Source organism: Halyomorpha halys, unplaced genomic scaffold (genome assembly GCF_000696795.3).
Source record: "Halyomorpha halys isolate HHAL.00 unplaced genomic scaffold, Hhal_1.1 Scaffold170.1, whole genome shotgun sequence".
Taxonomy (NCBI): domain Eukaryota; kingdom Metazoa; phylum Arthropoda; class Insecta; order Hemiptera; family Pentatomidae; genus Halyomorpha; species Halyomorpha halys.
This window is the reverse complement of record NW_027107231.1, coordinates 795,201-821,570: the sequence shown is the minus strand read 5'-3', so window position 1 is coordinate 821,570 and position 26,370 is coordinate 795,201. Positions and strand designations below refer to the sequence as shown.

General features: G+C 30.0%; 1 protein-coding gene and 1 long non-coding RNA gene across 7 annotated transcripts in view; one reads left to right on the top strand and one right to left on the bottom strand.

Annotated features, from left to right (window-relative positions):
* Positions 1–26,370, bottom strand: part of bs (blistered) — a 417,141-nt gene that overhangs the window by 190,974 nt on the left and 199,797 nt on the right. The window lies entirely within an intron of this gene.
* Positions 1–26,370, top strand: part of LOC106678971 (uncharacterized) — a 118,366-nt gene that overhangs the window by 34,344 nt on the left and 57,652 nt on the right. For both annotated transcript variants that reach the window (XR_001342871.2, XR_010842924.1), the window contains exons 2-3: positions 8,082–8,209; positions 24,059–24,151. This is a non-coding gene — a long non-coding RNA (uncharacterized lncRNA). The remainder of the gene's footprint in view (positions 1–8,081; positions 8,210–24,058; positions 24,152–26,370) is intronic.

Genomic DNA, 26,370 nt, shown 5'->3' with positions numbered 1-26,370 from the left:
TTTGCAAGACAAGAGAGAGTTTAACGAGTGAAAACTGCATAGTAAACAAGAGGATAAGTTCAAGGATGATTCAAAGGAATCATTAACTAAACAATAAATACTTTATTAAATAAATTATTATATTGATTGATTGATGATGATTATATTATACATAGTAACGTTATTATTATAATTCATTTATATATTTAAATATAAAATAACAGAATTTGTTTGAAAACTCTAATTTCAGATAGTATCAGGGCGACCAGCTAATTACGTTTTAGAGCCGAAGACTCACCACTATAAGAATTGAATAGTAACATAATTAAAGAATAAATTATAAAAATCTTGCATAGGTATATGTCCGTAATCGTCACGACATACTCCTGAAAGTTTATGCACTTCATAGACTTTTCAGTAAGTTAAAAAATTTATGCGAAGCCCTTAGACATCACTCATATTCTAGTGAGTCTGGCTAATTTAATTATTTTGTTAGTAAAAGCATGAAAATACGAAACTTCTTCTTCTTTTACTGACACAACAGGCGCATGGAGCTGCCCTTGGCCTGCCCAACGGCTGCCAACCATCTCTCTCTATCCCAGGGTAACTAGGATCCTTAATTGTCGCTGATCCCGCCCCAAAGCATCCCTCCATCGGCCCTTCGGCCTACCACGTTGTCGCACACCAACCGGAACGTAACTGTACAGTTTATGAGCCACTCTTTATATAAAATACGAAACTTAATTAACCATTATTGCTGTTGGTACAAATTTATTGCCGGTTTGAGTATGTCTGTTGAAGAAATGAGACGGAACAAAATTTCATAGTTCATTATTTTAAATGGCAAGAGAAGATGGTTGGGGTGACTAAAAACTTATTTATTAATCCTAACGTTTCGACCAGAATTTCAGGCTTTCATCTGGGTAAAGAACAAAAAACAAGATAACAGGCATGATGAATAAAAGAAAGGACTGAATAACTAGAAACATAAGAAGATAATAGATAATATAAGTAAGCAGGCATTATTAAAGAAAATATATGTTATAATATTACAAGAATATGGAAGCTCTATGAATATTGTAATAATAAAATTAAGAATGAAAGAAGAAAAAAATAAAGAAATGAAAATCAACTAAGTGAATACATATAAAAATTGTTTAATTATTTTAAGTATTATGAATAAATTGTAAACAAAAGCTCACATGAGATTAGTTAAGTGGAATTACAAAATTAAAGAAGTAGATACAAAGTTTTATAAGTAGTAGTAATACAAATGACAAAAAATTAGATGTGATGACATAACTCAATAAAGTGGATGAGGAAAGAAGAACAAGGAAAGATAGAGGAAAAATAGTAAACAATAGAATAAATGGAAGTAAATATAAGAAAGATAAAGTATGAAGCCAGGTTCCAACACGGAGTAAGAACAAACTCAAGTGAGAAAACTGTGAATACACATACATATGAACTAAAGTATAAAGACAACTATAAACTAACTAACTCTTAATAAGAAATGAGATCTAAGTGAAATTAAATATTAAAAATAAGAAATTGATAAATAAAATTTAATGGCATTTTATTAAGTTATTAAAATTAAGTAACAATTTAAAGGGAAACTTTGAGAACAGAATCGATAAACACATGAAAAGTCGGTAATAGTCCAAAGACACAATTTTTTAAAAGGTATATTAACACTATATAAGGATAAAAAAATATTAGATAAAAATTTAAGGGTGTAATGATGAAAATTCCTAGCCATCTAGAACTGTGGAATCAATCATCAACGATGGCAACACTAAAAACAATTTAATTCCCCTTGTTTTCAATCCGAAGACTCCTTCGAAGAGAAGACATCAACTGCTAAGGAATAAGATCAAAAGAAGGCGATAATTGGATTAAATAAAGGGCCTGAGGAGAGAGCTGGTCTAAATTAATGGGGAGGTAGGAACACTAAACGCCAGATATTTATTGGCTTAGAGATAACGGCCGATTCGTGTGCTCCTCTAATCCTCACAATCCGCATTCTCTTAATGAACTCCAGTAATTATTTATAATATTATTAAATTAACATTAAAATCTTTTTTTATATCCGAAGGTGAGAAGAAGCACAATACAGATAAAAGATAATAATTTATGTGATCGCAACTTAATTATAAAAAAACCCATTATACAGAAATATAATAAGTGAATCATAAATTATATGAGCCTACAACCAAAAAAGTTAAATCATGGTGAAGATATATTTTCTATAGGATGATGGAAAAAAGAAAACGTTTTCGATAATGAATTTTTTCTATTCACGGATTTTATGTCATTAAATGGGAGCTGTGAAAGGGCTTACACATATAATCAACTAATTAAATTCTAAAATACAAGTTATAAATGAGTTAATTTGTTGCTAAAATTTGAAGTTAAACATTTTAATCTTAAAAAATTGGAATTACTTGGGGCTAAAAATAATAAGAAGTTCAATAGCAACCTTGTATTACAAAAGAATTATTTTTAAAGATATTAATCAATTCTCAATTAATTATTTGAGATAATAATTTAAGTAATAACAAGTTGTGTTACGTTATGATTTTATTTTAATCTCGTGTTAGGATTTAATTGGTCATTATGAATAACTAAACTGGAATGGGTTTAATGGCATCTGTCTTAAGTGACACATCATAAGTTGAATTTTAGGGTAAAATAGGCACATTTAAATTTTAAAATGTGAAATCTTAACAAATTTTTACAATTTGTTATAATATATCCTTTTATAAACTTAATTTTAGAATTACATTTAGTGTCCTTTCATTTAATTAGTTCTCTACATCTTAAATGTTCCCTTAATTTAGATTGGATTTGGGTTAACGTTTCATCATAAAAATGAACATGATAAAAATAACGCGTTCAAAACATTTAATGACAAGTCTGTCATTACACATGACATACTGAGTCGAGTATTTTTGATCCATACAGCTCTTTATAACATAAAAATATTTTCGCGAATTATTTTCTACAAAGATCAAACCACCCAAACCAACAACAACGGAACATTCTTCGAAATGTTTTTTAGCATGATATTAGATTCGTAATGCTTTTAAACAACGCTTAAGGAATCTATTATACTATCGTTCCCTACTGGTAATGTATTTAAAAATTCAAATCAATTTTGGAAATCTTTTTAAACGGATGCGGTATGACGAGGGTTAGTTGTAGTGAGCAAAGCTAACCCTGAATTCCTTAGGATATAGTGGCTGGCAAAATTAATCAACAAAGATCAATAAAGCATTTCAATAATTATAAATATTTTGGACTAGATTCACACTTGGTTAAAATATACAATAGTAAAATGCATCCTGCAAGAACCATAGGCTTTCCTCCACCCTTCAGATGTATTTTGAAACAACTCATGATGGATCATGGTTGCTACTAAAACTCATTGCAATCACCTAACCAATCATTTAGCTAACCAGAACACTGTTTGTTCATGCAAAACGAAACAGTGATTAATAACTAAAAATAAGAAATAAAATGGAAACAATGGTAAGGCTGCTGCTAATAACTACAAGGCTGTTAGTACAATCAATCAGGAATCTTAATGAGTGCATAACACAATGGAAAATATGCTGCTGCAGTAATGAGATCGCCCTTTGTTTTATTATTTGGCCAAAAATTTGTTTGTTTTTTAATATTCCATCTCTTTTTATGATTGTAGAAAGTCAAACCCCGAGTATGATGTCCCTAGTTAAACTGGTAGAAGTAGGTACGTTGAAAACCAAAGATAACAAGAATTCGAAAAAGTGCATAAATATTTATTTATATTTTTTCTTAAATAAACGAATATTTATTTAATCATATATTTTAAATAGTAATTTATCTACATCATAGGGTAGTAGTAACAACATTCTGTAGGATTATTCTACATAACAAACAAAACAAAGAAAAAATTAATGAATAGTTAAAACATTCAAACCTTACTCGAACATGTTTCAAGGGTTAAAAATTAGATAAAGAGGGGGATAACATTTTTTAAAAATTTTCTGAAAGAATTACTGTCAAAATCAAACAATGCTAACACCTCGCGAGGAAGAAATATAATTTTTCAAGCATTAATGCACAATCATAAAGATTATTTCAATCCAATCACAGATTACACAATCTAATAATCAGGAAAATATACAGACACAAATAAAATATTAGTAAAATTGATTAAATATATAAAACCTAATTTTCTTTTTTTCTTAATTGGTTATTTATTTTGTTTATATAAACAGAGATTAGTCGGAAAAGAAAAGTTTATTAGTCTATGTATGTGTGTTATCTAATAATATGAATGGGTTTGAGGGCATCTTGAGAATCCATATTAAACACTGAACTTTTTAGCGGTTACATAGAGATTTTTACTAAAACTATCTACAGAGATAAAACAAAGCTCTTAAACAGCTGTATGCTTTTTTTTCGCGTTAAGATAAAATCAGCTGTATGGTCCAGCATCTTGAGCCGCAAACTTACCATTCTTATACCAGAAGCGGATACTATTCTACACCGGCCAGGGGGGGTTGAGATTTATTTCAAAGTAGACCCACAGAATATTTCTCTACTTTCCTCCTCTTTCTGGTCTAAATTAGATAACAATAATGGTGTACAATATTTGAGGATTGCAGTACCAGAAGTTGTTAAGACCAATTCTAGAAAGTATAGTTTTTTTTTTTTTAACAAATGAAAATTCTATATCTAAAACGTATCCAGTTTATTTCAAAATTGAAAATTTCTGTGTCAAATCAATATTTTCAATAAAATTTTAACTTGTCTATCCTGCATTAATAATTTTAATATGATAATTTACCAAAAGTGGATATAGTGATTCAGTTAATTTAAAACACTCACCATATATCTGTCATCTGACTAACGAGAAGTTTAGGCATTCCTAAACCTTTAACGACGGGTTAAACAAAACGTTCAACAGAGCGAGGTATAATAAATATAAAAATGGGATAATATTATTCAAATTGATCCTGGAGTGAAATAAAACATATATATCTTTAATATTAGTGAATAAGAAAGAAGTGAGACTGGCTTGGATATCAAAAGGAACGAATCTAGCGGACCTGGTTTCGGAGAAAATGGCCAATTAATGTGTGGACTTCAGAAGTCGCCGAAGTAAAAAACCCATTCGGGGGGACAGTCGGCTGGACTTTTGAAAAATTAGCACCAGTCCACGGCTACCGGCGCTGCCACATTTTTTTTCCGAAAATAGAGCAGCTTCCTAAAGATATCACGCTTTGTAAAGTTGTAGCAGCTATCGGATTTTAATAAGTTTTTTTGTAACAACTTATAACAACCTACCTATAAACTGAACTATAAAGAGGTTGATATAAAATGAAAGTATTGCGAAAGTCGTTAAAGTTTATGAGACGTTCACTAATATAAATACTAATAAAGGGATGGGCAAAACCGTTAATTTTAATTAGCACTTAAGACTGCTCCTACTAATTTTGAATAACAATCGCATTTGATAAAAAGTTAAAGCTAACGGATATGTTATTAGCATTATTTAATTAATAATATGAGGAGAGAGTACTTTCGAAATTTTATATACCTGAAAATAATAAAATTGAATTCCCCACTGGAATCTTTAATATTACATGTTTTTTTATTAAATTCTTAAATACCAGTAGAGGACATAACAGAATGTTAAACAGAAACTCGTAGCGAAAACTTCAAATTTTGAAGTATAAGTAATAATTAATGACATTTGACGTATGATGATACAGTTTTCTTAACAATTCTATTAAAATTTTAGGTGCTGAATCCAAATTTCAGTTTTTTTCAAAGAACAACAAAAAAAATTTTTTTACTCATAAATAGAAAACTAATAATGTTTTGAAGATAAACATTATATAAAAAATTAAAGAAGAGAAAATTGCGTACATTCTTTACACATTTAACAAAGTTTATTTATTAAGCTATACTCTGTTACGAGCAATTTCTATTCCTTAGTCCCAAAAAATTCTTAGTCATTAAAGAAAAAAATTAAAATCAACATAATATAATCTTCTCATTCAAAAAAGCTTTCTGTAGTTTTAAACCAATCACCATGAGAATAATTGTAAAATCTCTAACTATTTTTTTTCTAATGTTACGTTTTTATTGGATCATGATCTTAAGTGCATTTATCTTCCATAAGTAGTTTTAGGGTAGAAAAAAGTACGTTTTTTGCTTTACACTAAGTATTATTTAGGTTTTTTAAAACTACCTAGACAAAACTTTAGTAAACTTCAATTATACTTTGTGAACAAAAATATAATTGAAGGTGATGGAAGGTTTTGAAATAGGTCCCCTTTTTTTTTATAATATATTAGTACACATGTCATAAAAAAAAAATCTTTATTAGTGGTGTTTTCAATACAGCAGTTAAATTATTGTACAGTACGTAATAGGAAACTATATACAGCCCAACGACTGTATTATTTTTCACCACGTTAGCAATTGAAATAAAATAAATACCAAGGATTGGTCGCTCGCCTTTAGGGTGGGTACTAGACTCTCATTCTAATAAATGATGTTCCGTTTTAAAGTTGACCGTGTTCAGGCTTCCGTCAGAAATATTGCCTAATAGCTCACAGACGACTGTAATCATCCATTTCTCAAAAAATTAAGACAGTCCAGCCCATCAAAACAAATGGGAAAAAAAAACCTGGCGCCATCACTGGAGCCTAGTTTACATTCCATTAAGCAAAGCGCCTTGAGAAAACAAGCGCGCACGTGTAGTTACCCAATGGCCACTGATGGGGCGATCAAGATGTTACCATATCTGAGGGTGTTTACACAGACCGTCCGGGGCTGCCCGCTTCCTGCCCGCCGAGAAGTAACATGCGGGTGAAGGCAACGGTTCTCTGTATTTTATAGTGTCTGCTCTTGTGGGTGCAATTATAGCAAACCAGTCAGAAGCGAAAGATTGGAGAACGCGTATTCTCTTCCGCTAGGAGGTAAGAATTAACGGAATATCATTAGTGAGAGTAAAGAGTATAGTACAGAATATCGCAACGTACAAAAGAAGGGTAAAACCGTCATTTGCTGTTGTGACAAACCCCTATACGATATTAAAACAGTAGGAAAAAATGAAGGCTGAAATATAAACTAGAAAGGACTTCTTCATACTTAATCGGCGCATAGCCAAAATGGCGTAATCGCAAAAATTTTAGTATTTTATAACGTGGTTTTCTAGTCTCATTGCTACGCCAAAAAAGACTGAGAATGGACACTGAAAATGTGAGGTCGCCAAAAATATGTGATTCCTAGAACCCTACAGTTAGATCCCAAAACAAAGCCTCAAGCCTATCAAATAACCCACAAAACTTTCTGTAATTAAGGATAGAATAAGATAATATCATATTTATTATACACTCTTTTTATTTTAAAAAAAGTTCCTGTATTACCCCATTTTGACGTTTCGCAACACTATCCTGATTAATTTTTTTTTCTTAATAACTACAATAACACTTGACTATTTTACAATAAATTATTATGATAAATACCAAAAAAAAGCGTAACTATTGGTTCCACTTTTCTTATCGAACTTTTGTAATGTTGCCAAACAAAAGCGTAATCAGATTTTTTTTTAAAGGAAGAGAAGGAGGAAATTTGAAAAGAAAAATACAAGTATTATTAAAAATACATATACTTTACTTTAAAAAAACAAAGAAAATGGTGGTAACTACTTTTCGCTGATTTTGTCTACCGAGGACATTTCATAAAGGAAACGAATTCATTTGAACTAACAAGAGTAATTCTAATAACTCAAAAATTTTAAATAATTACCAAATCATGAAATAATAATCTCAAAAAACAGGAAGTGCTTATACATGTATGAGAAACCGAGTGTGACTGCAAGCGAAATATTCCCGTCAAAATTATAATATTTATAAAAATAACGATATACAATTTTCAACTCTTTTCGTGAACCCATGGTCTTAGTTGATACTACTTTATTATAATTATATACAATTATTATCCAGCAATATTAAGTCAATTCAGATACATTATGAATTCAACAAATTATCACTGTCATTAAATAAAATCGATTTCATTAATTTTTTTTTTCTTTTCCTCAGAGGCCACCCATGAGCACAACATACACAGGCGGCATGAAGAGGCGGGTATACGGATCTGCTCAAATACCGGTAAAACAACTTCAGCCGGGGTAGCCCTCATGGTTTCACAGACTTTTTTACTAATTCAGGTGAATATTGTTTTATTTATTTGATAAATATACCATATCTTAGTTATTTGAAACATAAATTTAAAAAAAAAAGAAAAGAAAAATTTTTTTTATCATTGAACTTCAATCATCAATTTTTTTTTCATTTGCATTAGGTTATATAATTTGTATTTATTCATTCTAAAATACAAAATAATCCGTTTCACAACATTCAATCAGTCCTTCACTAAAACATTTAGAAAAAAAATTGATTTAATTATACGCATTTATATGTTGTTTTTTTTTACAAAAATTGTAAATACATTGTTGATAGAAATTTAATGCCCAACAACTTTCTCTTAGGAGTATCTAGTGATATGAAAGGAAAAGTATTTGCAGAGCAGGTTCAACGAAAAACTTGGGAGCAATTTTTTTTCCTCAAATTTCACAAATGTTTTCCCTAAAATTTAACTACCTTAGCATCAACATATCTCGTATCGTAGCAGTAAGAGATAAAAGAGAATAAACCATTTTTTGAGGAGTCTCATAACCTTTAATGTTTGTATAAATAAAATATTCTTTCTCAATATTTATATTTATTTTGAACATATATATATATAAAAAAAAATAAAAAAGAAATGATCCTCTCCAAAAGTTTAAAGTCTTCTCTTTATTTTAGTTCAAGGTTTAAGTCTTAAATTACGTTCAATATTGGTTGACGAGAGAGGATTTAAGTTTAAAAAAAGTTAAATCAAAGAAGATAAATGGAGTAGGTAAATTGGAAAACTGCGTGAAACCCACCCTCTCTACTCTTTATATTTTAAAAACAAATATATTATATCAAATAACAACTGATAATAATGAATGGCAATATAAATAATACATCTTTTGGTCTACATTTTGAGGCCTCTAGGCAAAGGTAACAGCACAATATTGTCCTTTGAGATGTGAAAATGTAATTCCTTAGAGTTAAGATAGAATCTATTTAATAGGTTTAATAATTAAAAAATAGTTAAATCAAACAACATTAATAAATTGGCTAAAATTAGAAAACGGTATGAAACCATTAAAATACTTATATTATTTTATTATTATTATTATTATAGGTCGGTGTATGACATTAATACTCAAACCTTAAAATATATTCAACTGAAGTGGTGAGGAAACTATAATGACCTAGGCACTTGGCAGAAACTTTTGCTAATAGTAAAATTTGCTATAATAAAAAATCAATTTTTTTTTTTTTATTAGGTAAAAGATAACTGACAATGAAAAGGAAATAATAACGGTACAATTTAACCTCATAGTAATGGCCTCGGAAATTTTAAAATATATTTCCTTCCCAGTGGTATTTCCATTGAGAGGAATAACGGTCCAGACAAGAGGAAACAAACTGAAAGAGAATATAGGGAAATGACGGGGAGGTGTGGGTGGAAGGGCTCATTACCTCGCCGTAGGTGGGCCGAGGTGCTATCTCCTGTCCGGGCAGTGCTATCTCCTTGGTCGCAATTACCTGGGGAGGGCCTTTAGAACTACGGGGTGTCATCCTCTCCGTTCTGTAATCAGGCCGAGGGATCGTAAAGTCCTCCGCAATACGATCCCTACACAAGGCCAATAAGCAGTGATTTTTATAGTTTATGAAATTATACCAAGGTTTCACAACGGGTCAGGTAGTAAGTTTCCAATAAACTTTGAAATTATATTCAAGTTTAAAATGCAGTAGTCAGAGGACTGATACACTTAGATATACTTCTTTTACTGAAGATAGTAACTTGATAATACTACTTTTTCAACTTTTTATGGTATTTCTTGACCTCAAGAATATACCTATAATATTCAGCATAGTAACAAATTCTGAGTTTTTTTTGGTACGATATTTAACAAATCAAAAAAAAAAAAAAAAATAGCAGATTTTTTATGTATATAATATTTTTTATAAGTTTTGCTCCAAAGCTTTCTTAAAAAATATTATTAAATTGTCATTACTTCGGGTGACATTGTATCTTCGAAGCATTCAATATATTGTTAAATAGTAACAAATCTGAAGAAAAAAAAAGTGCATTCGTATTTTATATTTAACGCACTCCTTAGATTGTATAGCAGGCTAAAGTTACTTCATGACAACCCAACTAGCTTTGGGACAGTCATTGGTAAAACCTCGGTAAAGAAAATAACCCCAGTCAAATGCACTTACTATCTTCCAATACGTCCAATTGAAAAATAAATCAAAAATTACTTTTAATATCAGATATGCCACTAATCAATCAAAGCAGTAAGATATAATTAAATCAGACATTGTCCTTTTTTTTTTACTGAGGTAGAAAATAAAATAATCAATGCATCGTTATGATAAGAAAGATTCTTCTTTAGTCAAAAATAATATATAAAAGTTCATGATTGTATAGTGATTTTAAATGCATTAACAAAAATAAATAAAACAAATAAATATTTATTTCCTTTCAGTAAAATAGCTATTTAAAATTTTAAAAATTTAATTTTTTTTATAATATTAATGTATGAACTAAGGTTTTATCCCAAAAATAAACATATCACTGCATTGTATAACAAGAGTAAATTGTTTTAGATAAAATACAACTTTTCGTTTTTCTTTTTCAAAACTACTTAGTTTTAATAGTAAAATTAATTTTTATTGATCAATTATTAATTTAATTCTTAATTATAAATTTTTATAACACTTATTCACTAATAAGTCGATTTATATAATAATATGAGTCGAATTTCAAATTTCATGCTAACCTAGACTCAAGAGTTAATATTCAATATTCTCCTTTAACTTTATAATAATTTTCATATTTATTAGTAACGCAATACTATTAGAGCAAGATTAATATATGAATGATGTTTTTTTTTTCATATTAGTTTGTAACAGTATTTTTAAGAAAATAACTCTGTACCTATTTAAATTTTAAAAAAATAACGAGTAAATTAAAGCAAACGAATAACATTGAACATTGCCCTAAAGATGCCGAATTGACATTAGTTAACTAACGCTGCTTGGTTATTTTAGACATTCCAGACTTTTTTTCTGGGGATCTTTTCAGAATAACTTGTCACTTTGGTGGTCTTCATTATTGTTATTTTATTTTATATAAGTTAGATTGCTAGTAATATTTATTGTAACATAGGATTTTGATGCATTTGACACAGCAAGTACCATATGGTAGCCACCCATACCGTTACAAGCTAGCCGCAGCAGTAATTGCTAACCAGGACTAGGACCTGGACTCGGCGAAAGACAACGGGGATGATGATGCCCTGACCCCTGATCGTCGTGACCCAAGCCGATACCATCTCCCCTCTCATATTGCCTCTTTTTCTTTTACTGACCGCTATCTCCGCATCTTATACTCTTGGCGACATACCTTCATATTTCTTGCGCTCTACCATACCTTCGCTGCTGTAGTCTTTTAGGAAATTACTAGGAAGAGGAAAGTAGAAGAAGTAGAAGATCGAAAATGAATCCGAGAGTGTAAAAATTATAATGTGATTCAGGGACTCAACGGTGTTAAGAGTTGAGTGCTATCATATAAAAAAAAAAATATGACGATAACACTTTAAATTACTAATTATAATGCTCTTAAGTATTTATTATAACGTATGTTTTTGAATAATTCTTTATTTACATATAAGGATAGCCACGTCTTCTTGCGTGCCAAACGAAACCCTACATACAAACTTACATATACCGACAGCTCTGAATCGCTTGCGCATATACAAGTCAAACTACGAGGCTAAAATAGCTCAATGCCATTAGTTTAATGAGGTGTAGATAGTTGACCGTAGATTAATAAGTGGAGAAGATGGTCGGGGGGGTAGTTTAGCCCGTATCTCTGCCGCAAGCTCCCTGATGAAGACCTGAAACTCAGGTCGAAACGTCGATGCCCTCCTCTAAACAATAAGTAATTTTTGTTTACATGTGATTTTTTAATGACCGCATTCCCGCACCCGCCCCCGACCGTCTCCAATTAGTCATTGTTTTAATATTGCACGTTAACAGATTGTTGCGGGTGAAAACTAAAATTTAAAGTGAAAAGAAATTAAATTTCAGGGTAATAATCAATTAAATGAATAATATTCGTATATAATCGATTTTTCATTGTCTAATGACGCGAAATGTTGATAGATCAGTCACTAAATCTTTGGCATTAGTCAAGATGAGGCACTCTATAGTTCAACGGTGCATTAAAAAAAAAACTTATATTTAAAACGACAGTTCATTTATTCGAACATTTCGTGCAATACTAGACTTATGGACAACATAATCCTCCTAAGTAGGCCAGTATTCGCCATATTCAATGAAACTACGCCACACTCAGTAATGCATCGTTAAGACCCAACTCGTCGTTGAAATATGCGGAACACCAAGAATAAAATTAGGTAGCCTAGAGGATTAGAGTAACCTTAAACTAATTCCACGATGTTTTGATCTGACAAACATCGTTGCAACAGGATTGGCCACAGAAGTAAAAAACGGAAAAAAAAATATTTTTTAGAGTTAGAAACTTATTATAGGAAATGCCACTCCGTTTTAGCTATAGATATACAGAATAATCCCCTAAAATATGTTAGTAATTTAAATGAAAATATTTAAAATTTTTAAATATGCAACAAGCCATTCAAATAAAATCAAGGATAAATGAGTAATTTTCGAGGAAATGCTAGTATTCACGCTACCTTCTAACAAAAAAAAAAAGTGCCTTCTAACAAAAAATAAAATAAAACGATTTAATAAATGAATAAATAAAATTAAAATTATTCAATTTTAGTTAAAATTGTAAACAATCAATTACTTTTTCTTACATTTTTGGGGATTTTATTTTAAAATTCAAAAATTGATGTGAGATCTAAAGCGATTATGTATAACAGGCTCGATGGTTACACCCACTAAACACTAACCGCCTTGATTTACACAGTAATTGCCCTAAGCCTTTCTAATCGAGTACCCACGTGGCATAACACGTACAGCCTACGGGATCAGACCATCTCCTGAAACTTGAAATAGTTTCGAATGACGAAGCGAACCCTTCGAAAATAAATTATCGGCGGAGGCATGCCATAGATAAATATGCGAAAAGTGTTGCTAATGGTGATGTTATGCAGCGCAAGGGAAATAGAGAGTCATATCACGTAGGCAGTGATTTCCTCAGTCTATATTAGTCCAGATATAGCCACCAGAGTGGACTGCAAATGAACAACGCAAGCTGGCAGCTAAGCAGTTCGCGGGCGAGAACTGGATCGTTTCAGTGAGTAAAAAAAAATTTTAACGTATAGGTTAGCCACTATTGTGCCATCCCTTCTGTTCTTCAATGTTAAAATAGCATATTTTATCGTACAAATAATAAATTATCAAAACTGAGTGTTATGATTGGTGAATATGTACATCAATATGTACTATGTAAATACCGAATAGTAACTACATCAAACTAAATATGTATACAAAAATTTAAATATTTTAAAAGTTCCCATTCAAATTGCGAACTGATTGATCAATTCATGAATGTCAAATAGAAGCGTGAATCCAACATTAAAACAACCAGAATGAGAGAAATAAATACCATTAAATTATTATTAATTATTATTATTATTATTATTATTATCATTATATGGGCGACAGACCTTGGAGGTCTAAGTTTCTTGACGCGGTTTTTTCGTAGGGTGGGTTCGTCACTCTCATACCTATTTTTTGTGAGTGCCACCCATTGGCTAACGGGCCTCACAAATGCCCGCGGGGGAGGTTGTAAGTGAGTTTTGCATTATTGTATGCTTGAAAAAAGCCTGGGTGGGACCGGGATTCGATCTGACAACCTTTGGGTTTCTAGACTGGCGCTTTGCCACGCTGCTACCGCAGACCCCATTATTGATTATTGGTATATATTTATAATATAATTATTAATTACGATTCAATTTAAAAGAACCAAGGATATATATCCAACATCCATAAAATGTGTAACTGACAGTTGGACCAAGCGGTTGAGTATAGATAATAGCATATTAACCTTCATGTTTCAATATAACTTAGGTCAATAAACGACTTATTTTATACGGACAATAACAATTCTAGAGAAAATTAATTATATTTACAGTTTTCATTGTTAAACTTGTGGGAAGTCGCTCCAGGTCTTGACCAGTTTTCTACTTCACTACACTTTCTCTATTTTTTTTTTCTTAATTACTCTCACAATATAATATTTATTTATTTAATCTTAATTCTGTAATTTATCTGTTAATATAGCTTAGAAATAGACATGGGGTAGTACTTAATCATGAATTTTCTATTGACATAACGGAGAAATGTACACGGAGCAGGGGCTATGCAATACCCGCAATACCACGACAGTGAAATGCCAGACGACTCTTTTACTTATTCATTTCTCAATAAAATTCCTAATTCTCTATCTTCATCTAATAGTAATAATTACAATTCTCGAAAAAATTAAAGTTTAGATTGGAAGGTGGACGAAACTTTCAAAAATTCATTTAAAGTAGTAGCTGACAAATAATAGATAATTTATATTATAAACATTTTCTTTACAACAGCCAGCCTATAAATGGACCAGCTAAATTAATAGTTTTTTTTTTAATTAAAAACTTTATTTATTGATAGATATTACAATCTGCCACACCGTTGTGGGCAATAGGTAATAGTGATGACTGATCACATTCATACTAAAACAAAATAACAAAAAAATAAATAAAATATCTCTCTTAAATTAATAGTTAAGATTAGCAACTAAAAGAACATATTAAAAAGTACCAGAATAATAAAATATGAAATTGAATTATTGTTATAACAAATTTAGTTCGAGCTTTGAAAAAAATTATACTTATGCTCTGTAACAGTAATTAAATATTCTTGATAATAATTGTTAGAGTTTACTAACTGGGAAAAGATCAACAAGATAAAAAATAAACAAATAAAAAAACGAACGATTTAACATTACTACCACATCATCACATCATCAGTATCGAAAAATCAGTATATGATTAGACATCTTGGAGTAAATTTTCATATAGAGGTCATTAATACACTGATAAATAAAAGTGATCTTATTGAATAATGAAGAGCTGTTATCAAAATTTAAAATAAAAGTTGATTTAATTTTAACTAAAATATTGTTTTAGTTCAAACTTATCTTTGGGGTGGTTAATATTCTGTTTTATTTATGTTAATTCAATTAAATACCGTTTTCAAAAATAAAATAACACTTACAGGCATGCCCGATCTACGGATGATGGTTTATAAAGAGAAGGTTTATCCTCATCTGGTTGGACGGAATTGCTAATTTTTAAGAATAAAAATATAATCAGTGTTATATTCAGCAGCAATTGACTATTGGATCATTTCTAAAGGTAAGAACGTCTGAAATAAAAATAATGAAGCTCTTAATGGGCCATTTGTCACTATTCTGGAGATCTATCTTTAGCTCCTTATAACCCTCGCTTTGGTTAAGCAATAGCTTTAATCATAAAACCGCACTAATTTTCTGTATAAAAGGGTTCCGCTCAGATAAAAATCTGGCCGATCCACAAAGGGTCTCAAAGACGATAAAATAAACTATAAATAAACGGCTTGCTCATCCACAGGCGCGTATAATTAAAATTGTTGTAGAGAAGTTAATTATCAGTCTAATTTACAGGTAGCAGTCGTAAAATGTTCCAACAAGCAGTTAGTCTCTTGCACAAGTAAAATAACACATCTAGTACAGTCAAATTAACTGAACTTTCACTAAACATGATAAAAAAATACTACTGACTGATAAGGTATAAACCGTTCTGCGAAAGATTCTGTTAAATTTTATAGACAATAACTTATTAAAATACCATAAAATATAGACCAAGTTAAAAATTATTCTAGCAAAACGTAAGAAACTACGGTACAAACGGGTGGGTTTTGATTAACAAGGAATATATTATGATACTTTTTATCTTGATAATTTAATTAAAAACTGTAAAAGTACTATCCCAAAGCAGTAAAAAAAAAAAATTAAATATTACAATATCAATCAAAATGTTTTTTTTTTAAATAGGAAAAAAAACCTTATTCCGGGGCCAAGTCCCTTAGTAACAAAAACATTGAACATTAATAACCGCTTATGGTCAAGCATATAGCCAAGATATATAAGTAGTTTTAGTTCTAATGATTAAATTGGTTCTACATAAATTTTTATATCTCATTAGAATAACGAGATTTAAGAGCAAATAGCTGCTGTTTGAAGGAAGTTATAATTTTCTTAATAATAATTAGAATGAAGCAATACAGATTTTTAAAAGAATTTTTCAATTTTTTTTTGGATTGGTATATGATACTGAAACAGTTATCTATTATTAGTTTTTTACTAATATAAATATTTAAATAATGAACCTTTCTATAATAATTTTCAGCATTAATTATTATTTTTTAAAGCATTTAGGATAGTGATTCTTTCGCCATTTGGAAACGAAACGGTTAATAGTAACATGGATACCCGAGGATCATCCCGTGGTGATCTGTGACTTTGTTGCCAATGCTGAAATAAATCGGCAGTATAGTCATAGAGAAAATTCGCGGTCAGCAAATGTATAGATTTTTTTATACGATTTTTGGATTCAAACTATCTCGAAATATGAAACCTCAAATTTCGAAAGAAGGCAGAATAAAATATTTCGATTTATTTTTCGATTACAAAGAATCATTATTGAAATAATAAATCAACAAAACAAATTAAGTTTATTATTTTTCTTTAAGTATCTTTCTTAAAATATATATATAGAAATATTTTTAAAAGAAATTTAATGCTCTTTAATATTTCACCTAAAATGTTTTAAACTATGACCAAACGTTTTCAATATATAAAGATAAACCCGAAAAATAAGAATCTCTCCCTCTTTATTATACATTTATTTTTCTACACAGTGTAAGCTGATTGAAATTTTGCTGATTTGTACATGTTGTAAATTATAACTTTTTATTTTATTAACTGAGTATTTTTTTAATTAAGAAGTAACAAACGTTACCAAGCAATTGTACCCTAAAAACATAAATGAGCAAATTTTCACAACTTTCACAAAAATTCTGTTCTGATCCTCGTATGGCTTAAGTTTCCTAAAATAAGAGCAGTCTCCAAACGAAAAATAATCAACGAATTCACTCTTGCTTAGTTCAATATAATTAAATTAAGGTCTCAAAGTTGACATCCGTTAACACTCCAAAAAAACTAATGAAAGATTTTTTTTCAAACTCCTCCAAAACGTTCCACCGATATCCCTATTTGACTGGACCAATAACGGATTCCAGTATCAATATTTTAGACCGAGATATCGTCATCTAGGTTTGATTTTTTTTTTCGTATTATTTGTTGTAGGTTCTAAAGTCCTAATCACATTTTTGTTTATTGACATAATATTAAATTGGGGCTCCGTTGGGGCGGCGAAAGATAAATTCTCACAATAAATAGTAGGCTTGCCTGATGTGTTTTATTTACGACCTAACCCCCGTGGCACTTATACAGTCAAACATATTAATAAGACGAAGGAACAGATGAAGGAAGAAGTAGACAAAAGAAGATACGAAGAGACAAGGAGGGAAGCCCCTCCCGAGATACTAGATATGTATCTACAGTTTACCATTAGTTATTTATAATTTAATAAGGCCATTGTGTGCTCCCTTTGTCGTATATTATAGGCTTCCTCCTGTATAGTGTGGGTAACTGTTTATCGGGTATTGTCTATTCGCCGCTCCGGGTCGCTAAAGATGTGCCCGCTTTCACCTCAGCTACTGACAGGAGCAGTATCTCCGAACTGCCGGGGTTATATTATTAACAATATATAATAATATTATTAACAATAATTACAAATAATATTAATAACAAACCAGTGGAATTGTTTAAAACCGGAAAGTAAAAACGAAACACGGAAAATTTTTGTTGAGCAGGATTTCATATAGATTCTAATAAGAAGATTTCATTCTTTCAAAGCTCAAAGATAAAATGACTCCTCATAGATTCCAAAAAGCGGACGAATTATATAAAACTCTGTTCTAGGCAGATAAAAAGTTTATTCATCCAGAAATGCTGCTAACATATTGTATTCAACAATACGAAATAACGTATCCACAACTAAGCATTATGCATGCAAAAATATATATTTCGAAAACAACACAATCAAAATTATATATGCTTGAAGAAGTTTGTCGGGGGGTGCGGTCAGCAAAGAACAACATAAATAAACAAAACCATATTTATTTATTTTATGCCGACGTTTCGACCTGAGTTTCAGGTCTTCATCAGGGGTTGTGGCGTAGAAGGAAGGTTGGTAACTGAGTTACCAAATACCCAGTTACCAAAATTATATATGTATTAATGCAAAGATCATCTAGAAAAAAAATTAAGAAATGCTATCTTCTGCTTGCTTGCCCATGCATAAAAGGATCCTTAAAAATACAGAAATGACCTTTCATATATTCATTTCATAATGCATATATCTAAAAAAAAACGTGGATTTTATTCTAAATAAATAAATTATTAATCTTTAAATAGATTAAATTAGTATTTAATTATATACCCAATAGAAATCTGCAGAAAAAAAAATAATCACCATAAAATTTCCTTTTAAGGAGATTATATAAAGATACAGGAGAAAATAAAATAAAAATGAATGAAAATGGTAAAACAATACTGTGTATTATTATTATTATTTTTTTACGTTTAAAATGTTAGATAACACATATTTCAACGAATTAAAAAAATAACTCAAGGTCTCTACGACTGAACGTGATCTATATTCGATCAGAAGTAGCGTAGGATCAAATCCAGCCTAGGAGGGTTGATTTTCATTATAGAGCGTGCTCAAAGGATATAACCCGAAAAAGGCTAGAATAATTTATTATAATAGAATGATCTTTCTGTTCTGCCTCGGTTGTAGCACATATGTAATGGCAATGAACCGAAGAAACAACAGTGGTCAAATTAATTAATTTTTTTTAAATACATTATTTATTACAATAAATGTATTAAGATTATATCCAAAAACCGCTTAGTCTACAAATCAAAATCCCACCGAAAAAATAAAATGGTCAACATTAGTAGAAAGAGGTTAGAATCAAACTCAGTCGCGAGGATGTTATCGAATTAAAGTAGCTTGTTGAGGATGGGTATGTTAGAGAGTCACAGGAACCCAGAGTCGACCTACGAATGTTAAAATAGATTAGAGAGATAGCAATGTATTGCATTACTCACTGAGCTACCCTGCTCTTTAGAAAATAAATATAAGATATTTTCAAAGTTAAATTCTTTTCACATCATCATATCATTTTACACTTCTAAATCCTAAGTATAAGTTCAGTTAAAATATAGGAGTAGGATACAATTCAATCGAATGGTGTTATAAAAGATTTACTTATATTGAATGTTACAGGATTTAAATTTTTTTTTTTTAATCATAATCTATGATAAGTTATAGCATTACGGTAAAATGGCACTTGAGCTCAAGGTAACAATAAAAAATGCGGTTATAGAATAAGCAGTGTAAGACCCTCTAAGGAAGTAATTTATTTATTACTTTTTTTTTTAACCAGATGTCAGACTCCACAGGATCTGTACAGTCACTGGAGTTTGACGGCTGTCCGTGCTAACTGATTGAGCTGATGGATTGGAATTCGATTATAAATATCACTCCACCCATCGTCACATGGGTAATTCATCCTTGGGCAAATAGAAAAGATTTAATCAACCGTCTATTGTAATGTGTGCATCTAGCAAAATGATAAAGATAATAATGGATAATCGGCAATGCTAGTTAGGGATGAACAAATTGAATGTATGAAAAAAGATACATAAATCGAAAAATTCGTTCAAACAGGAAAAAATATATGGGAAAAGCAAAACGAAAGTGTATAACCCGTCTAGCAGTCATACATCTCCCTGATTCAGGAATATAAGACATCTACCTACCCATTCAGTGAAAAAAAAATTGAAATACCTAAAAGAAAACAGGAAATAAAATTAAAACGTTCGGGATTAACTGAGTTTCCGATACCAATAAGCGAATTTCTACATAACTAAAATGTCGAATTAAGGACTAAAGTTTGATTTAGGTAAAATTTCGCAGACATTAAGCCTACGAGAGATAGGGAGAACGGGCGACGCCCTTGAGATCCTTCGGAAAAAGCATCGAAGCCGAGGAGGGACGTGTTAGGCATACAGGAGGGACACTTGTAGTCAGGTCTAGGTAAAAACCCAAGGAATGTAGCTCTAGTTAGAGTGTCTTAGGTCTCCCGAGAATCTCAACCCTTCTTATAAACTGCTTACTGTTCGGAAGAAAAAATAACACTAAAAGAAAAAATCCTCTTTTCCACATTGGCCGGGTATTAAAGCCTCTCTGTTCTTGTGAGCTTTAATTGGATCTGGAGTGTAAGGTTTATATTTGCCGGCAGCGACTGATGGAAGAACAACGACCTTCTGTATTCTTTCAGCTAAGGAAGTCGACTGGCCGTTGAAGAAGGCAAGAAAAAGAGGAAGGAAAAAAAAAACACACACAAAAAAAAATCAATACGATAAATGTTTGAGCAGAGAGAGTTATTGCATAAAGAAACAGAAAGAAAAAATATGTCAGCTGCAAAACATATATCATACCTGTTACGAGGTAGTTGACCCCCCTCCCCGCAGTCCTATTATGATGTTAAAAAAAAATTTTGGCAAAAAAAAAAAATTTGATCCATATACACTAATTAGTCCAAAAAATCAGGACCGCTTAACGCTAATTATATAATTGCAAAAAAATGGCAATTTCCTCTGTTGGAATGTTAAACCATTTAAAAATTACTACACTAATAGAAAATATGATTTTTTTTTATTAATCTTCCAATCAAAGACTATTATTAAATACAAATACTTCCCGATACTGGCATTTTCTACATAGTTCCAACACACAAGGATGGAACCTGAACTAATAATACAAAAATCTAGAGCATTTAGACCAGTTAGATAATATGATAAATGGTTGATTGTAAGTGATATAGTATATAATAAATACATAAAAGATAGTCAGCGAAAGATTCAGTATTTTGTTTTATTTTTTTAATTTTACAAGGCTCAGTTTCGACCGAAACCTATAAGTAACCAACCAAAACCTAGGAAATTATATATAAAAAAATTAAAATAAACAAATTAAATGACAAAAAAAAATATAGATAGACAGTTGCCGTAAAAATATAGATAAAACAAGTCATAAATATACACGTAATAATAGAGATTCAAGTAAATATGAAATAGTAAATTTTGATGACTACTCTGTTTACACTGGTCTTTGGAAAATATTATTAATACTGCTGTTTTAACGAAAACGTTATCTACATTTTGATTTCGACATTTTAAACTAACATTTTCAACGAATCGCTATAAATAAGGCAAATATTATTAATATTTATGTTAGTAACAGCAATTTAATAACGTTTTAGTATATATAATAGACAATATAATATTATTATCACGGGTTCATTACAAAGTTATCTTCGGTTAAAATCCATCGTTGTAATCCTTTTAGAAATAACGCGTAAATTTTAAGGTTATTTTGATCGTATCATTACTACAACACAAAAAGACCTTTAAAATAAGAAATGATTAAAATATGAAATGACGCATAAAATTGTTGGATGTCTCATTTATTATTAAAAAAAAAAAAAAAAAAACGGAATCCTAAATGAAATATTTTTTTTTAAATTAAAATAATGTTTTATTAAATAAATCAAAAATTCGTATCCATTTCTGTCTCAACACTTTATTTTTCACCAGTTCAACGTTTCGGCCATTCTAGCCATCTTCAAGGACATATTCAATACAATTTCTTCCTCACATTAATTTAAAGTTTCTTTTGCAGGCTATTCTGCCCAGATCATTTTCTTTATTATAAGTTAAAAGCCTATTTATTTAAAATTTAAAATCATTAACATTTAATTTTCCTCTATAAGATTATCAACAATTAATACACCACCATATAACAATAGATATATAAATGGTTTGTTATATGGTGGTGTATTAATTGTTGATAATCTTATAGAGGAAAATTAAATGTTAATGATTTTAAATTTTAAATAAATAGGCTTTTAACTTATAATAAAGAAAATGACCTGGGCAGAATAGCCTGCAAAAGAAACTTTAAATTAATGTGAGGAAGAAATTGGACTGGTGAAAATAAAGTGTTGAGACAGAAATGGATACGAATTTTTGATTTATTTAATAAATAATTATCTTGTCACAAGAATTTGAAATAATATAATGAAAATAATGTTTTCATACACTTTTATTACGAACGATCTCCTTTCATTGTAAAAACAAAAAATGTATTTTTATACAATTAGTTCACACTTACTATTCAAAAGTGCAGTCAACATGAATAAAGTTGGCATGCCAGCATAAGAGAGCGCAGGTGGCCTATTGCTCTTTCTATTAATCGAATATTAGATATATGATTCTTTTTTTAAATATCCGTTATTCTATTATAACTGTACTAATCAATATATTAATTATATTTTTATTACTTCCTAATTATCATTATTTAAAAGGGAAAAAAAACAACACCGTTATAAAGTACATTCATAACTCCTCATTAATCCTTCCTGCCTCAATAGGCAAGCATTAACTTAAATTAGATTTTATAAAAATAGTTTAATATTCAAATAAACGTGTTTCGCATTATTAAAAATACCAGTGATTATGCTAAAATTATTTATAGAAATTATTATAAAGTTTTGATAAATATGTTCCGAAATCATGCAGTATAAAACTCCTATTGAATACTGCTAAACGATAATAAATGCAAACATCTTATAACACGATGTTCATAGAAATTTCATATTTAATAAAAAACATTTATCATATTTATAAATTTTAATTGTATTTAGTTCAAAAGTATCAGAGGTGGATATATTACATAACAATTTTCGAAACTTGAATAACGGAGCGAAACATTAGATTAATCTCTCAAGCAGTTTTTATTACATCGATTTTTTTTTTTTTTTATGTAGATGTTATATTTTTAATTCACTTATTTATATTTTGTCTTTTTTAATTTTGTTACTATTATAGTTATTTAACGTTTTTCTTCAGTTTAGCCAGTATATACGGTACGAATGAATCCTTATTACATTAATTTTGGTAACGTATCATAATTATTCAATAAAAATTATTATCAAGTAAAAAAAATACCAAAAAGAAAAAAAAAATCGTTAGTAATGTCTTAGTATTAATCAGTTAGAAAAGGTAATCAACATTCAAAAAATAGATTTCGTTAATAACAATATAAGTTAATGATATCAGACGTAAAGGGATTCAAGTGAAAATTTTGTTAATAACATATTTTTTTCTATCTATTTGTACCGAAATCAAAATTACTCTTCAATACTGAAAAAAAAAAATGTGAAATTATCTATAATTATGGAGAATATTACATTTCTGACAATACTCAAGTGTAAATTAGGTTCAGGCAAAAAATTAGATTATATAATTAACAAAATTGTCATTTAAACCCTTTACTTCTAGCCTCTTCAATTAAGAGCAACTAAGACGTAATATAAATAAATTTATTGCTACTGATATCGTAAGTACATCAATTTTTAAATGTTAGAAACCAGAAAAATACTTGAAAGTTTATTCATTTCCAATGGAAATCGGAAACAGGTTGTAAAGATGCCAGGGTAATCATAAGTTTCCCGAAAATACAATTACAACAATAATCGCTTAGTTTCATGAACTCATAAAACTTACTATAAAAAAAAACATCATAAAATAGATACTTTAATCGGATAGTGATGTTTAACTCAGGTTTAATGGGTAATAAACCTCTGATGAAACATACGCTTTTATATTTTCTGATAATAAAATCATATTATTTTCCTAGAAAGAAGAAATATGGGACGGACCGCGAGAAGAGGCAGCAAGGAGTGTCCAGCAATAACGCACAGATGAAGGTTGCTCAGTAGGAGTTTGCAAGGTCAGTGTTAAACTATCTCCTACACATTAGTATAGTATTGTATTGTAACAATTATTTAAGAGCATTTTGTTAATATATCAAAGCTCATAACAGAATACGGAATATTCGACAGGTTTCTTTTGACAAAGAGTTCATAGCAATTGTTGATGCCTATAGGCTTACTCTCTTGCAGTAGGCCTTTAAAACGGCATAGATTACTCGATGCAATTATTATCTGGCAAAAATGAAATCATGTTAACGTTGGAATAAATTGTATTCATTAAATGTTAGCTTATGTACAATAGGTCTATCATAAGAGACGTAACAAAAAAAAACATACTAAGTCCGGAGAAATGTTTTTTGTAAAATTAAGGTATCGGGTGTTCAACTTCACGGACATTTTAAGTAACAAATCTGTAAAAAAATATTTAGAGAATGTGCAATTTAGGTCTCAAATATATGTTTTATTCAATGAAAAAATAAAGAGAATTAATGGATATAGAATTACAGCATGCGATAAAATTTTAAATCATTTTCATTTGAAAATATTAAATTTGCAGAACCATAAACTCACAAATGTAGGGGGGGGGGGATAAAATCATCATTTCATAAGCCAATAAATTTTTTTTTTTTTTTGGTAAATAATAAGGATGTATTCAAAAGAAGAAGAATAAGGAATGTATTCAAAATTAAATGAGTGATTCAAATTTATATTTCCTAGCTATAGTGAAAGAAAATGCATTATGATTTTAGCGAAATTGAAATAGGGTAATAGTCAATTTAAGCAATAAGTATAGGGTGTTGCTCATGAAGCAGCATTAAGAGAAACAACATGAAATACCACTGACAAGTAGAGGTCTTGCTGGAAACTTTCAACTGCTTTTATGTGATCTAAACAAGTGTTGTACAATATATGCAGAAATAAGTATACTTCCACAAGGGTTTAAATATTGGAATAAAATACTATATGACTCAATTTGATAGTTTAGAGTTTAGAGAGACTTAGAAGTAGCAACTAAAGATAAGTCTTTTTTTTCTAATAAGAAACATCCTAGAACTTTTTTTTTCGAATTTGCAGTTATAAAATCTCTATAATAGTAAAAGAAAAGAAAAATATCCAAATAAAACAATTTTTTAAACTTTATATTTCTATTTTAATTTATTTATAGTTTCCATGTCTATCTGAAGATATATTTGAACTTTTTTTTTTTTTTTAAAGGGTGTAAATTAAGGCATAGGAATCGGAACACCGTAGGAGTAGAAAATATTATAATTAGGAAATATCCACAATATCCATAATAGTTTTTACGAATTTACGGTCATAAAATCTTTATAACAATAAAATAAATCAAAAATATCCTTTTAAAAAATTCATATTTATTTTTAATATATTTATTGATGTATTTTAATTGGGTTTTTTTTAGGGGAGGGGGAGTAATCTTCAGCTCTTAACTCCAACTATTCTCGAGCAGAAGATTACCCCCATCTTCAGATCGAGTTAATATTATAAACAAAGCTATTTAAAAGAGAGAGAAATTTAAATCTGTGAAAATGGGCTTTGTTGGTTTGTTGTTTTGTTAACTAAAACGCCTATATTGAGCCAATATTTTAATTTATGCTGAATAAGTAAGTGTTCAGATAATTCGGTGTTAGGCGAATTATTATTGTCATTATCCGAACCTGATCAGAATAACACTTTTCAGACCCATACAAGTAAAACTTTATTCCACCATCCTTGGACCTTACATTCCTAAATCAGCTTGAACAATAGGATAAGAAGGAACTACTTAGATCCTCATTATCCTACTCATTGATCCCCGTGATAATGAAGCTTGGATATTTCGTAATGAGGAGAGCAGTGATAGTTGTCACAGAGCAGAGTGAGGGAGGGCACGCGAGGAGAGGCTAAAGGGATGTAGTGATGAGGTGCAGAGCCGGCTAATGCGAGAGTCTTGTAGCAGCACATGAAAGGTCCACTGCCGCCTCCCCCGTGTCTCGGCATTTCTAAGCTCTATACTGTCTCAACCTAATACATCTCTGTAACACTGAGATAATGTCCAAACGTAACAAGTTTGAGTTTGAAAGCGTAATGGGACGTCTTGTTTAATTTGTAATATGTAAGAAAAAAAATATGTATAAAAGTACATGTACATGCATAAGTATGTTTGTATGTACATGTATATAGAGGTCAGTCGTTTTCTCAAATCCTTCTTTCTTCTAAACGTCTGACAATGATTGGC